Below are 15,966 nucleotides of genomic sequence, written 5' to 3' on the forward strand. Positions count from 1 at the left end.
TGTGAAACTGGAAAAGTCAAAAGCCTCTTAAAAAAAAAAAAAAATTGAAATTTCTTTCCATCGGGTGCTCAAAAAAGTTTTTACAAGTCAGTTCTGGGACTCATAACTATAATCCCCACACTTTGGTAAGCCGAGGTGGTAGGATCATTTGAGGCCAGGAGGTCAAGACCAGCCTGGGCAACACAGCAAGACCCCATCTCTACTAAAAATAAAAATTAAAAAAATTACCTGGGTGTAGTGATGCATATCTGTAGTCCAGCTATTCAGGAGGCTAAGGTAGAAGGATCCCTTGAGCCTCAGAGGTTGAGGCTGCAGCGAGCCGAGATCACACCACTGCACATCAACCTGGGTGACAGAGTGTGCAGCGGGATAATTAAGGAATCAGAGAGACCAAGGGGTTGAGGAGGAATTATTTAATTATTTAGGTGCACAGACCCAGTCGGATTAACATCCAAACGACTGAGCCCCGAACAAAGAGTTAAGCCACCTTTTAAGCATTTCGTGGGGCAGGGGGAGATTTGTGCAGTGGGAAGCGTGTTACAGAAGTGAGAAACAAAGACGGTTATTCAATTAAGACATGCATTACAGTATTTCTTACTTTTTAAGGAACAACATGTTTTATGACTTGAGATGATCTGTTTAGTGACTTTGCAGCTGCACAGCTAGAAAAACAGTCTTCGCAATATTTGGGAAAGGGAGAGATAAGGCTTACTAGCCACAGAAAAACAAGCAGTCAATTTTTAAAGGACTTCAGCTCTTTCTCTTCCTCATGGGGAATTGGTTTTTCTTACATACAGCTGAGTTTTTGCTTACACATTTTAAAATTTCTTTGAATTCCTGTTCCAAGTGAGATCCTGTCTCAAAAAAGTAAAAGACAAAAAATTTAATTTTTTTAAATTAAAAAGAACATTTTTACAAATTATATAAAGCTAAAGACTAAAACAATAATTTGGTGAGTTTAAAAGTAAAAGATAAACTAATGGAAAATAGAAAAACTCAGAGTGGATTAAATAAAATTCTGTAGCCATCCCATTTTACATGCTTCTCTACTCTTTATTCCAGTTTTGTGGCACTTTTACCTAAAAGAATGGCAGAGACACCTTTGTGTTATGCAGAGCTGAAGCCTCTCCCATTGACCTGCTCTCACAGGTATTTTATAAATACAGCAACACAGAAATAATTTTTTAAAATTTATTTATTTTTTATGTTTTGGGACAGAGTTTCACTCTTGTTGCCCGGGTTGGAGCGCAATGATGTGATCTCAGATCCACCTTCTGTGTTCAAGCGATTGTCCTGCCTCAGCCTCACGAATAGCTGGGACCACAGGTGTATGCCACCACGCCCGGCTAATTTTTTTGTATTTTTAATAGAGACAAGGTTTCGCCATGTTGGCCAGGCTGGTCTCGAACTTCTGACATCAGGTGATCCACCCGCCTTGGCCTTCCAAAGTGCTGGGATTATAGGCATGAGCCACTGCATCCGGCCTGGTCTACATAATTTCATTACAGCATAAACCACTTTTAATTGGACCTTGTGTTCAGAGTATAGCCTTACTTAATCTTCCCCATAGCTTTAAGAGGTAGGTATAACTATGCCCATTTCATAAATAAGACCACTGATTCTCAGAGAGATTCAATAACTTGACAACTTTCTTAGATAGTGAGAGGTTAATTCTTTTTCATTTCGAAGCCCAGGATCTTTCCACTTCATCTCACAGCATAACAAAATCAAAGGCTATGCATGTGCTCCCCAAAGAAAACTTAGGGTAAATATCTTGTCTGTGACTCAAGACATATTTTACAAGTGGCTAAGAGAAAAACAATCTTTAGACTGTTTGAAAATGAGTAGCATGGCTTTTAATATAGTGCTGGGGAGGATTTTTGCTCTAAAAGTAAAATTAAAGGTGAAATGATAATAAATATATAAATATCATTATAAAGGGTATATTGTCTTATTTTCGGCTCTTTCAAACGCAGACCAAGCAAAAACAAGGATTTTTAGTATAAGGATTTATCTGGGGGGTGATCCCAGAAAGTGTGAAGAAGTGAAGCAAGGAAAGATGAAATGTCAATGCATTAATCAGTGGGTCACTGCTGTGGGAGACCGGGGCTCAATTTCTCTGAGTAACATCTAAGAGTTGATGGAACTGATGTAGAACACAGTGCAGAATTGCCCTTTCAATGGGTGGGGAGGCTGGAGTGTTTTTATTCACCAAATCCTGTCTATCATGAATTGATGGTTGTTTCTGAGACATTATGTCTCTGGCACTTCCAGCCTGTCCTACAAGTAGACTGAGCACACTCCTGAGACCAGAAACTGTCCTTAGGTGGAGAGACACAGGGGCTTAAAGTAAATTGCCACTGCATGTAAAAAAAATTTCTGTGAAGCTGTGGGTGACCTTGAGAATGGACTGAGGGAATCTAGGCAGGATATCAGCAGAATATGCCACAGGGATCAATAATAAGTAAATGTGTGTTTGTGTGTGTATGTGTGTGCAGCTTCAGTAGAATAAAATGCAATTTCATAAGTAGTTTCAAAAAGAGTAAAATGCAGAGAAAACTATGTTCTCTTACTGTTATAGACCCTCCTACCACTTGATGGCAGCATACCAAAGTTTAGGTGCTTGAAACTAAAAAATAAATAAATAAATAATGACTTGATATGATGACAAATATTGATAATAGCTGCAAAACAACTTTCCCCAAATGTGCCCTTTTCCAGTTGATGGTGAAGCTACTGTTACTATATTGTGGGTTTTCAGAACGATTCTTTCAACACGTCACTTCTCCTTCAAATCCTGTCCATCTTGACACCTATTCTAGATTCACGAAATCATTACTACAGAGCAGTGAAACGCTTGAATTAATGCCTAAACCGCTTTCTTACTTTGTCTATCTCTTTACTTTTCACTGCTACTGGGCCTGATTTGTCTCTTTTATATTGGCATTCCTTATAGAAACAGGAAGATCCTTTTTAAAAAACAAATTTTGTAAGAGAAGAGTTGTTTTCCTAATTCAAATGTTGACAAAAAGGATTATTAATGCTGATAACTATAACCATTCTTCTGTATTCACTTCTTCTATTATAGTCACATGTCTTCTTAAGCTAGTTAAAATGATTTATTTTAAAACCCTATGAACGAAATTTAATTAAAAGTTAATGTCAAATACCATTATTATCTTGAACTAAATGTAAAATTAAATATTGATAAATTTTCATTAATTCTAGAATGATTGATATTCTGTCAAAGTCCTCCTGTAATTCCTTTGATTTCCCCCAACTGATTTGGTTGTAACTATGTGGGCTCTTTTTTTCTTCTAGCTTCTTAAATGCTGGTATTCTCCAGGGTTCTCCCTTCAGATTGCCATCTTCCCACAACCTATTCTCTTTTCCTATGTAATCTCACCCATATCCAAAATTTAAGTTATCACCTACTTACTGATAATTCCTGGATTAATATTTCTCACTCTGATCTATCTCTGAAACTCCAGTTTCGTTTTGTGATTGCTACAAACATCTTCACTGGGAGTCCCACAGGCACTGCAAATTCATCATGTCTACATGTTAATTTATATTCCTTCCCAAATTTGCTCCATCTCTGAAGGGAGAAGAAAGAGAGATCAGACTGTTACTGTGTCTATGTAGAAAGGCAAGACATACGAAATTTCATTTTGACCTGTACCCTGAACAATTGCTTTGCCCTAAGTTGTTGTTAATTTGTAACTTTGCCCCAGCCACTTTGCTCCAACTTTGAGCTCACAAAAACATGTGTTGTATGGAATCAAGGTTTAAGGGATCTAGGGCTGTGCAGGACGTGCCTTGTTAACAAAATGTTTACAAACAGTATGCTTGACAAAAGTCATTGCCATTCTCTAGTCTCAATAAACCGGGGGCACAATGCACTGCGAAAAGCCGTGGGGACCTCTGCCTTGGAAAGGCAGGTATTTTCCAAGGTTTCTCCCCATGTGATAGTTTGAAATATGGCCTCCTGGGATGAGAAAGACTTGACCCTCCCGAGCCCGACACCCATAAAGAGTCTGTGCTGAGGTGGATTAGTAAAAGAGAAAAGCCTCTTGCAGTTGAGATAGAGGAAGGCCACTGTCTCCTGCCTGCCCCTGGAAACTGAATGTCTCGGTATAAAATGTAATAATAGTACATTAGATACCTATTGCTTTGTTTACCCAACATCCTATCGTTACTGGTGGGTCTTTGTCTTACAGCTCCCAAGATGGGGGTGGGGGCCACTCCCAAGATGGCGGCAAGCCTTTTGTTCTCTGACCTGGGGTTCTTGGCCTCATGGATTCTAAGGAATGGAACCTTGAGCCATGAGGTGAGTGTTACAGCTCTATTAGAAGCTGTGGGTCATGGAAGAGAACCATGGGATCCCAGCCACTAGTGTTCAGCTCAATTAGGATGAACCTGGGCACTTAGCTGCGCAGGAACAATGGGGAGACTAGCCCAGTTGGGAGCGGCAATGGGTGCCTCACTGGATCAGAAATGCACTGGACACCCTGCCAGATCCAGAGGGGTAGAAGTCAGTGGTGGGTCTGCGACGACGGCGATCAGCAGTGGTGGATGGCGAGCGAAAGCTCACTCGAGCTGGAACACACATAGACCAGAAGAGTGTGCAGTTGCAAGATTTAATAGAATGAAAACAGAGCTCCCATACAACGGGAGGGGACCCAAAGGGGGTTGCCCCTTCCTGCTGAAATTCCTGGGTTTGTATCCTGATCATCATCCCTCCCCCTGTGCTCTCAGGTGATAGATGATTTGACTATTTCTTTACCTCCTGCTTTTAGCCTAATTGGTATTTTAGTGAGCCCTCTTTACTACCTGATGGGTCGGGTGTGAGCTGAGTTACAAGCCCTGTGTTTAAAAGTGGGTGTGGTCACTTTCCACAGCTAGGCTTAGGAATTCTTAGTGGGCCAGGAAATCCAGGTAGTCCTGTCTCTCACTATCTTCTGAGAATTGTTTCTCACATTAAACCCTTGTGGTAGATTAAATGATTGGTGCCACCCTTCCTGCTTCCTTGCCTCCCACTCTTGACAATAGCTTCACTGTGGGCAGAAGGTATTTCTTTCCCCTTGACTTAGTGTCCAGTCATGTGACTTTCATTGACCAATGGCTTGGTCATGCAGTAGCAGCAGCGTTAGGATGGCTCTGAGTCTAAACTTCAGAGGCTCTTATGTTCCCTGCCTAGCTTACGGGCCCAGGAGGAGTGTGATCTGGGTTCGTAAGACCCACTATTCCACTAGAATGGAGTACAGCCACTCTAGTCATCACTGCCTGGCAGAGCTGCCCAAGTCAACTGTCAGATCCGTGAAAATGAATGATAGTGGTGTTAAACCACTAGTTGGGGCACTTTGTTATAGAACTTTGTAGTGATAATAACCTAACCGATATACCTCCCACCCAGGCCCACTCCCAATCATAGGGTTCCCATATGATTTATCAGGTTCTTCTTACATGATCAAATCCTCTTTCCTGTCATCAGTTAGTCTAGAGGCTGAATGGGCCCCTGGGAGCTCTTCTTAGCGTTTTGTACTTGGAGGGGGAGCATTGGGCACTCTTTCTTGTGGCAGAAAGTCTGAAGTGTGAGACCTGGGAATTGTTAGCCTTGTTGGCCACCCCGTGGGGAAAGCAGATTTGCAGTGAGAAAGAAGACAAGTTAGGAGGCAGAGGGTGACACCTAGGGGCTTTTTAGAGTCCCTAGCTGCAGTTATTCCACACTTCAGCTTGAACCTCCATGACCTGTCTCTGCTTCCCCATAGCTCTTAATCGCATTTTGCTTATCTTATTCCCCATTTCTTTCTGTTGTAATCTTTCTAAAGAACAGGACAGGGTCTTATTCACGTTTGTATTTCCCGAAGTACTCTATCAAGTGTCTTACGTGTTATAGACACTCAATAAATACTTGTGAAATTAAAGTGGTTAGAGCTGCCCAAATCCCTGAGTTAGAGCTAGATCCTCCTCCTTTGTCTGAACAAATCCATATGTACTCTAAGCTACCTAATTTATACTGGAGGTTCATTTTTCAATATTTTCCCATAATTTGACTAAAACTAAATCCATAAGTTGAAATTGGATAAATGACCCAGTAAGCTAGTTTTTTAAAGTTCAAAGTATTTGTTATTGAAGAACCAACGGGTTGAATTTTATCATCCTTTAGCTTAAGGTCTATTTTAGCTCAAGATTCCATAGTTTTATGGTATATACAGTTAACTACTTTTCCAATCATAAATACAAAAATTTTCTAGTAACCCTCTTAAGGATCGTTACTCGAAAAATTGCTTTGGTTCTGAGTTGCTCAGTTAAAAAGAAGAAAAAATGCCTTGGTTTATTTTTCCTGATATCTTTACATAGGAATTATCTGGACTCAATCCTAGAACTTCTTTCTTTTTCTATCTATAGTCTATATCTAATTTCTTGGTAATCCCATTCATGCTTGTGGCTTTAAATTCCATCTATATGTAGATGACACTCAAATTTCTATATCCAGCTTGGTCTCTCCTCTGAATTCCAGGTTCATATGACCCAACCAATTTAACATCTCTATCTGGATAACAGGCATTTCAAATTTTTTTTTTTTTTTTACTTTAAGTTCCAGGATACATGTGCAGAACGTGCAGGTTCATTACATAGGTGTAGATTTGCCATGGTGGTTTGCTGCAACTATCAACCTGTCATCTAGATTTTAAGCCCTGCATGCATTAGCTATTTGTCCTAATGCTCTCCCTCCCCTTACCCCCCACCTTCTGACAGGCCCCGGTGTATGTTGTTCCGCTCCCTGTGTCCGTGTGTTCTTATTGTTCAACTCCTACTTATGAGTGAGAACATGCAGTGTTTGGTTTTCTGTTATTGTCTTTGTTAGCTGAAAATGATGGCTTCTAGCTCCAACCATGTCCCTGCAAAGGACATGATCTCATTCTCTTTTATGTCTGCACATTCTGCACATGTATCCTGGAACTTAAAGTTAAAAAAAAAAAAAAGTTTGAAATGTCTGTTATCCAGATAGAGATGTTGAATCAGTTGGGTCACATGAACCTGGAATTCAGAGAAGAGACCAAGCTGGATATAGAAATTTGAGTGTCATCTGCATATAGATGGAATTTAAAGCCACAAAGTATTCCATGGTGTATATGTACCACATTTTCTTTATCTAGTCTATCATTGATGGGCATTTGGCTTGGTTCCATGTTTTGCTATTATAAATAGTGCTGCAATAAGCATACATATGTGCACGTATCTTTATAGTAGAATGATTTATATTCCTATGGGTATCTACCCAGTAATGAGATGCTGGGTCAAATGGTATTTCTGGTTCTAGATCCTTGAGGAATTGCTACACTGTCTTCCACAATGGTTGAACTAATTGACATTCGCGCCAACAGTGTAAAAGCATTGCTATTTATATTCCTATGGGTATCTACCCAGTAATGAGATGCTAGGTTAAATGGTATTTCTTCTTCTAGATCCTTGAGGAATCGCCACACTGTCTTCCACAATGATTGAACTAATTGACATTCTCACCAACAGTGTAAAAGCATTCCTATTTCTCCATTTCTCCACAGCCTCACCAGCATCTATTGTTTCTTAACTTTTTAATGATCACCATTCTGACTGGTGTGAGATGGTATCTCATTGTGGTTTTGATTTGCATTTCTCTACTGATCAGTGATGATGTGCTTTTTTTCATGTTTTTTGGCCACATAAATGTCTTCTTTTGAGAAATGTCTGTTCATATGCTTTGACCACTTTTTGAGGGGGTTGGTTTTTTCTTGTAAATTTGTTTAAGTTCCTTGTAGATTCTGGATATTAGACCTTTGTCAGATGGGTAGCTTGCAAAAATTTTCTCCCATTCTGTAGGTTGCCTGTTCACTCTGATGCTAGTTTCTTTTGCCATGCAGAAGATCTTTAGTTTACTTAGATCTCATTTTTCAATTTTGGCTTTTGTTGTAATTGCTTTTGGTGTTTTCATCATGAAGTCTTTACCCATGCCTATGTCCTGAATGGTATTGCCTAGGTTTTCTTCCAGGGTTTTTATGATTTTAGGTTTCATATTTTAAGTCTTTAATCCATCTTGAGATAATTTTTGTATAAGGTGTAAGGAAGGGGTCCAGTTTCAATTTTCTGCATATGGCTAGCCAGTTTTCCCAGCATCATTTATTCAACAGGGAATCCTTTCCCCATTGCTTATTTTTGTCACGTTTGTCGAAGATCAGATGGTTGTAGATGTGTGGTGTTGTTTCTGAGGTCTCTGTCCTGTTCCATTGGTCTATATGTCTGTTTTTGTAGCAGTAGCATGCTGTTTTGGTTACTGTAGCCTTGTAGTATAGTTTGGAGCCAGGTAGTGTGATGCCTCCAGCTTTGTTCTTTTTGCTTAGGATTGTCTTGGCTATATGGGCTCTTTTTTGGTTCCATACAAAATTTAAAGTAGTTTTTTCTAATTCTGCAAAGAATGTCAATGGTAGTTTGATGAAAATAGCATTTAATCTATATATTACTTTGGGCAGTATGGTTATTTTCACGATATTGGTTCTTCCTATCCATGAGGATGGAATGTTTTTCCATTTGTTTGTGTCCTCTCTGATTTCCTTGAGCAGTGGTTTGCAGTTCTCCTTGAAGAGGTCCTTCATGTCCTTCATGTCCCTTTTAAGCTGTATTGCTAGGTATTTTATTACCTTTGCAGCACTTGTGAATGGGACTTCATTTATGATTTGGCTCTCGGCTTGTCTATTGTTGATGTGTAGGAATGCTTGTGATTTTGATTGATTTTGTATCCTGAGACTGCTGAAGTTGGTTATCAGCTTAAAGAGTGTTTGGGCAGAGACGATGGGGTTTTCTAAATATACAAATATGTCATCTGCAAACAGACAATTTGACTTCCTCTCTTCCTATTTGAATACCTTTATTTCTTTCTCTTGCCTGATTTCCCTGGTCAGAACTTCCAATACTATGTTGAATAGGAGTGGTGAGAGAGGGCATCTTTGTCTTGTACTGGTTTCCAAGGGAATGATTCCAGCTTTTACTCACTCAGTGTGGTATTGGCTATGGGTTGTCATAAATAGCTCTTATTACTTTGAGATATTCCATCAATGCCTAGTTTATTGAGAGTTTTTAACATGAAGGGATGTTGAATTTTATCAAAGGCCTTTTCTGCATCTATTGAGATAACCATATGGTTCTTTTCATTGGTTCTGTTTATGTGATGGATTACATTTATTGATTTGTGTATATTGAACCAACCTACATCCCAGGGATGAAGCCAGCTTGATCGTGGTGGATAAGCTTTTTGATGTGCTACTGGATTCGGTTTGCCAGTATTTAATTGAGGATTTTTGCATCGATGTTCATTAGGGATATTGGCCTGAGGTTTTCTTTTTTTATTATATCTCTGCCAGGTTTTCGTATCAGGATGATGCTGGCCTCATAAAATAAGTTGGAGAGGAGTTCTTCCTTTTCAATTGTCTGGAACAGTTTCAGAAGGAATGGTAGCAGCTCCTCTTTGTGCCTCTGGTAGAATTTGGCTGTGAATCCATCTGGTCCTGGGCTTTTTTTCGTTGGTAGCCTATTAGTTACTGCCTCAATTTCAGAACTTGTTGTTGGTCTATCCAAGGATTTGACTTCTTCCTGGTTTAGTCTTTGGAGGTGTGTGTCCAGAAATGTATCCATTTCTTCTAGATTTTCTAGTTTATTTGCATAGAGGTGTTTATAGTATTCTCTGATGGTAGTTTTTATTTCTGAGGGATCAGTGGTGATATCCCCTTTATCATTTTTTATTGTGTCTATTTGACTCTTCTTTCTTTTCTTCTTTATTACTCTGGCTAGAGGTCTATTTTGTTAACTTTTCAAAAAAACAGCTCCTGGATTCATCGATTTTTTGAAGGGTTTTTCGTGTCTCTATCTCCTTCAGTTCTGCTCTGATCTTAGTTATTTCTTGTCTTTTGCTAGCTTTTGAATTTGTTTGCTCTTGCTTCTCTAGTTCTTTTAATTGTGATGTTAGGGTGATGATTTGAGATCTTTCCAGCTTTGTAATGTGGGCATTTAGTCCTGTAAATTTCCCTCTAAACACTGGTTTAGCTGTGTCCCAGAGATTCTGGTACATCGTCTCTCTGTTCTCACTGGGTTCAAAGAACTTCTTAATTTCTGCCTGAATTTTGGTATTTACCCAGGAGTCATTCAGGAGCAGGTTGTTCAGTTTCCATGTAGTGTGAGTTTCTTAATCCTGAGTTCTAATTTGATTGCACTGTGGTCTGAGAGACTATTTGTTATGATTTCAGTTCTTTTGCCTTGCTGAGTAGTGCTTTACTTCCAATTATGTGGTCTATTTTAGAATAAATGTCATGTGGCACTGAGAAGAATGTGTATTCTGTTGATTTGGGATGGAGAGCTCTTTAGATGTCTATTAGGTCCACTTGCTCCGGAGCTGAGTTCAAGTCCTGAATATCCTTGTTACTTCTCTGTCTCGTTGGTCTGTCTAATATTGACAGTGGTGTGTTAAAGTCTCCCAGTATTATTGTGTGGGAGTCTAAGTCTCTCTGTAAGTCTCTGAGAACTTGTTTGATGAATCTGGGTGCTCCTATATTGGGTGCATATATATTTAGGATAGTTAGCTCTTCTTGTTGTATTGATCCCTTTACCATTATGTAATACCCTTCTTTGTCTTTTTTGATTTTTGTTAGTTTAAAGTCTGTTTTATTAGAAACTAGGATTGCAAGCCCTGCTTTTTTTTTTTCCTTTCCGTTTGCTTGGTAAATATTCCTCTGTAACCTTTATTTTGAGCCTATGTGTCTTTGCATGTGAGATGGGTCTCCTGAATACAGCACACTGATGGCTCTTGACTCTTTATCCAATTTGCCAGTCTGTGTCTTTTAATTGGGTCATTTAGCCCATTTACATTTAAGGTTACTATTGTTATGTGTGAATTTGATCCTGTCATTGTGATGCTAGCTGGTTGTTTAGCAAATTAGTTGATGCAGTTTCTTTATAGTGTCATTGGTCTTTATATTTTGGTATGTTTTTGCAGTGGCTGGAACTGGTTTTTCTCTTTTCATATTCAGTGCTTCCTTCAGGAGCTCTTGTAGACAGGCCTGGTGTTGATGAAATTCCTTAGCATTTGCTTGTCTGGAAATGATTTTATTTCCCCTTTACTTATGAAGCTTAGTTTGGCTGGATATGAAATTCTGGGCTGAAAATTCTTTTCTTTTAGAATGTTGAATACTGGCTCCCATTCTCTTCTGACTTGTAGAGTTTCTGCTGAGAGATCTGCTGTGTCTGATGGGCTTCCCTTTGTAGGTGACCCAGCCTTTCTCTCTGGCTGCCCTTAACATTTTTTCCTTCATTTTGACCTTGGAGAATCCGATGATTATGTGTCCAGGGGTTGATCATCTCATGGAGTATCTTAATGGTGTTCTCTGTATTTCCTGAATGTGAATGTTGGCTTGTCTTGCTAGATTGGGGAAGTTCTCCTGGATAACATCCTGAAATGTGTTTTCCAACTTGGTTCCATTTTCCCTGTCTCTTTCAGGTACTCCAATCAATCATGGGTTTGGTCTTCTTACATAGTCCCATATTTTTTGGAGGCTTTGTTCATTCCTTTTCATTCTTTTTTCTCTAATCTTGTCTGCATGCCTTATTTCAGCAAGGTGGTCTTCGAACTCCGATATCCTTTCTTCCACTTGATTGATTCGGCTATTGATACTTGTGTATGCTTCATTAAGTTCTCATGCTGTGTTTTTCAGCTCCATCACATCATTTATGTTCCTCTCTAAACTGGTTATCCTAGTTAGCAGCTCCTGTAGCCTTTTATCAAGGTTCTTAGCTTCTTTGCATTGGTTAGAACATGCTCCTTTAGCTCGGCAGAGTTTGTTATTATCCACCTTCTAAAGCCTACTTCTGTCAATTCATCCATCTCATGCTCTGTTCAGTTCTGCACCCTTACTGAAAAGGCATTGTGATCACTTGGAAGATAAGAGGCATTCTGGCTTTTGGAATATTCAGTGTTTTTGCACAGGTTTTTCCTCATCTCCATGGATTTGTCTACCTTTGATCTTTGAAGCTAATGACCTTTGGTTAGGGTTTTCGTGGGGGCATCTTTTTTGTTGATGTTGTTGTTGTTGTTTTCTGTTTGTTAGATTTTCTTCTGACAGCAGGTCCCTCTTCTGTAGGTCTGCTGCATTTTGCTGGAGGTCCACTCCAGACTCTGTTCTCCTGGGTATCACCAGTGGAGACAGTAGAACAGCAAAGATTGCTCCCTGTTCCTTCCTCTGGAAGCTTTGTCCCAGAGGAGCAATGGCCTGATGCCAGCCAGAGCTCTCCTGTATGAAGTGTCTGTCGACCCTCGCTGGGAGGTCTCTCTGAGTCAGAGGCACAGGGGTCAGGGATTCACTTAAGGAGGCAGTCTGTCCCTTAGCAAAGCTGGTGCTCTCTGCTGGGAGAATCCCCTTTGTCAGGATCCGCCACTCTCTTCAGAGCCAGCAGACAGGAAAGATTAAGTCCGCTGAAACTGCGACTGCAGCTGCCCCCTCCTGCCAGGTGTTCTGTCCCAGGGAGAAGATGAGAGTTCTGTCTATAAGCCTCTGACTGGAGCTGCTGTATTTCCTGCAAAGATGCCCTGCCCAGTGAGGAGGAATCTAGAGAAGCAGACTGGCCACAGTCGCAGTGGCGGCTGCCCCTCCACGCACCAACTGATCATCCCAAGGCAGACTCCAGACTGTTGTACTGGCAATGAGAATTTAAAGCCAGTGGTTCTTAGCTTGCTGGGCTCCATGGTAGTGGGACCTGGCTGAGCAAGACCAATTGGCTCCCAGCCCCCTTCCCAGGGGAGTGGATGGTTCTCCTGTCTCACTGGCATTCCACGCGCTGCTGGAGTATGAACAAACTCCTGCAGCTCAGTTCCTGCTCAAACAGCTGCCTGGTTATGTGCCTAAAATCCAGGGCCCTGATGGTGTAGGCTCAGGAGGGAATCTCCTGATTTGTGGATTGCAAAAAGTCCTTGGGGAAAGTGTAGTACCCCGGGTAGGTAGCACAGTCCCTTACTGCTTCACTTGGCTGGGGGAGGGAGGTCCCTCGGCTCCATGCACTTCCCAGGTGAAGCGACACCCCACCCTGCTTCTGCACTCTCTCCATGGGTCGCACACACTGCATGACCAGTCCCAGTGAGATGAACTGGGTACCTCAGTTGGTAATGCAGAAATCACCCGCCTTCTGCATTGGTCTTATTGGTCTTGTTGGGAGCTGCAGACCAGAGCTGTTTCTATTTGGCCATCTTGCACCACCCCCCCACCCTGTATTTCAAACTTAACATGTTCCAAAACAAATTCTTCATTTCCTTCCCCATTCCTCTGCAAAATATATTCCTTTTAAAGTTTTACCCATCTCAGTTAATGGTCACTTTACCCAACCTTTCTAGTTACTTTTGCCAGAATCTATAGAATAAAATTGTTTTCACTTCTTGGCTTAGAACCCTTCAACAGCTTCCCATCTCAACCATCAAAAGAGCTTCCCTACACGACTGTCCACTATTCTTCACTGCAGTTACGTGTCTGAACCTCATTTCCTTCGTTTTTCATCTGCTACTGTTCTCCTCTTGCTCTTGCCACACCGGCCTCCTTACTGATCCTCGAATGTACCCCTGGGGACTCTTTTTCTTACTCTTTGCCATCCCCTGTCTGTCTGAAATGCTCTTGTCCAAATTAACTCCGTGGCCTTCTTCCTTGCTTCTATTAGATCTTTGCTCAAATATTATATTTCAGAGTGATCTTCTCTGAGCATATGAAACTTGCTGTCTACCTTTCCCATTTAATTTTCTCCAAATGTTTATCACCATCTAATACTGTATTTTACTTTCTGTCTCTCTTCTCAGACTAGAATGAAAGCTCCATGGGGACCAAACTTTTGTCTGTTTTGTTTACCCCTTTATCCTCAGTGCTAGAATAATTATTGGAACATAGTACACACTCAAGAAATATTTTCTGAGGCTGGGCACGGTGGCTCATGACCGTAATCCCAGCACTTTTGGAGGCCAAGGTGGGTGGATCAACTTAGGTCAGGAGTTTGAGACCAGCCTGGCCAACATAGTGAAACCCTGTCTCTACTAAAAATACAAAACTAGCTGAACATCATGGTGGGGGCCTGTAATCCCAGCTACGTGGGAGGCTGAGGCAGGAGAATAGCTTGAACCCAGGAAGCTGAGGTTGCAGTGAGCCAAGATTGTGCCACTGCACTCCATCCTGGGCAACAGAGCAAGACTCCATCTCAAAAAAAAAAAGAAAAAAGAAATATTTTTTGAATGAATGAATGTTGTAAAGTGATGTAGGACAGGTGAGCCCCCAAACTGGGGCTTAACCTAGGAGGGTTCTTGGCTTCACCCAGGAGGGAATTCAAGGGTAAGCTGGAGGTGTTCACTAGAAACTTGTATTGAAGTAGCAGTGTACAGCAGCATCAGAGATACTGCTCCTTGTGGAGCAGGGCTACTCCATAGGCAATGTGCCCAGTGGCAGTTTTGAACTTATATTTATATCAATTTTAATTATATGCAAATTAAGGGGAAGATTATGCAGAAATTTTTAGGAAAAGGGTGGCAACTTCACAGTCATCAGGTTGTTGCCATGAAAAGGGGTGGTAACTTCCAGGTGTAGCCATGGCAATGGTAAACTGACATGGCATGCTGGTATGCATGTCTTGTGGAAAGCTACTTTGCTTTGGCCCTGTTTTAGCTAGTCCTCAATTTGGTCTGGTGTCCAAGTCCTGCCTCTGGAATGAAGTATCATCTCCTACCTCAAAAGTAGATAAGTATTGATAAGGTTTGGGTTTGTGTGCCAACCTAAATCTCATGTCAAATTGGAGGAGGGGCCTGGTGGGAGAGGATTGGATCATGGGGGTAGATTTTCCCCTTGGTGTTCTCCTGATAGTGAGTGAGTTCCCAGAAGATCTAATTGTTTAAAAGTGTGTGGCACTTTCCCCTGCTCTCCCTCTCTCCTGCCACCATGTGAAAAAGGTGCTTGCTTCCCCTTCATCTTTCATCATGATTGTAAGTTTCCTGAGGTCTCCTAGTCATGCTTCCTGTTAAGCCTGCAGAACTGTGAGTCAATTAAACCTCTTTTCTTCATAAATTACCCAGTCTCAGGTAGTTCTTTATAACAGCATGAGAACAAACTAATACAAGTATATAAGTCAGAACAAAGATGGACGGACCAAAGTGATAAAGAATAATTCTCTTGCTGTGTGCAGTGGTGTGTGCTTGTGGTCCCTACTTGGGAGGCTGAGGCTGGAGGATCCCTTGAGGCCAGGAGTTTGAGGCTGCAGCAAGCTATGATAGTGCCTGTGATAGATGTTATGTAAACATTCTTATTTAATAGCCATATGCTTCTTTTAATGTGTATCAGAAAAAATAAAACAGCATATCACAAATGTGAGTTTCTGGATATGACTATTAGGATGGGGCTAAAGCAGGTAGAGCTGTAGTAATCTGTACAACTCATTAATTACAGGAGAGGACTCAGGCCTGCCCATGATTGTCATAAACCTGCAGGGACTGAATTTTCTCCTATAACTGTTCATAAGAATATATAACTTGGATGTTGCTATTCACTAGGATGTTTTTAAATTTTTAATATTTATTTATTTATTTTTTAAAAATACAGACAAGGTTTCACCATGTTGCCCAGGCTGGTCTCAAATTCCTGGACTCAAGCAATCCACCCACCTTGACCTCTGAAAGTGTTGGGATTACAGGCATGAGCCACTGTGCCCAGCCTGGTATGTTCTTATGTACTGAATTTTTTATTCCTGCATTACTTTCAGCACTAAATTGAAATATGATTTTGAGAAGCTGACAATTGTTGAGTGCTGAAGTATTAAAATGATTGCCTTGAAAGCACAATCTAGTCACTGTTGTATGCTCCAGCAAAAAACAAAAACAGAAAATACCTGAGAATGCACTTGAAGTTTGGAGAGAAGTGTTTA

This window comes from Colobus angolensis, unplaced genomic scaffold (assembly GCF_000951035.1).
Source record: "Colobus angolensis palliatus isolate OR3802 unplaced genomic scaffold, Cang.pa_1.0 Scaffold158, whole genome shotgun sequence".
Classification (NCBI taxonomy): Eukaryota; Metazoa; Chordata; class Mammalia; order Primates; family Cercopithecidae; genus Colobus; species Colobus angolensis.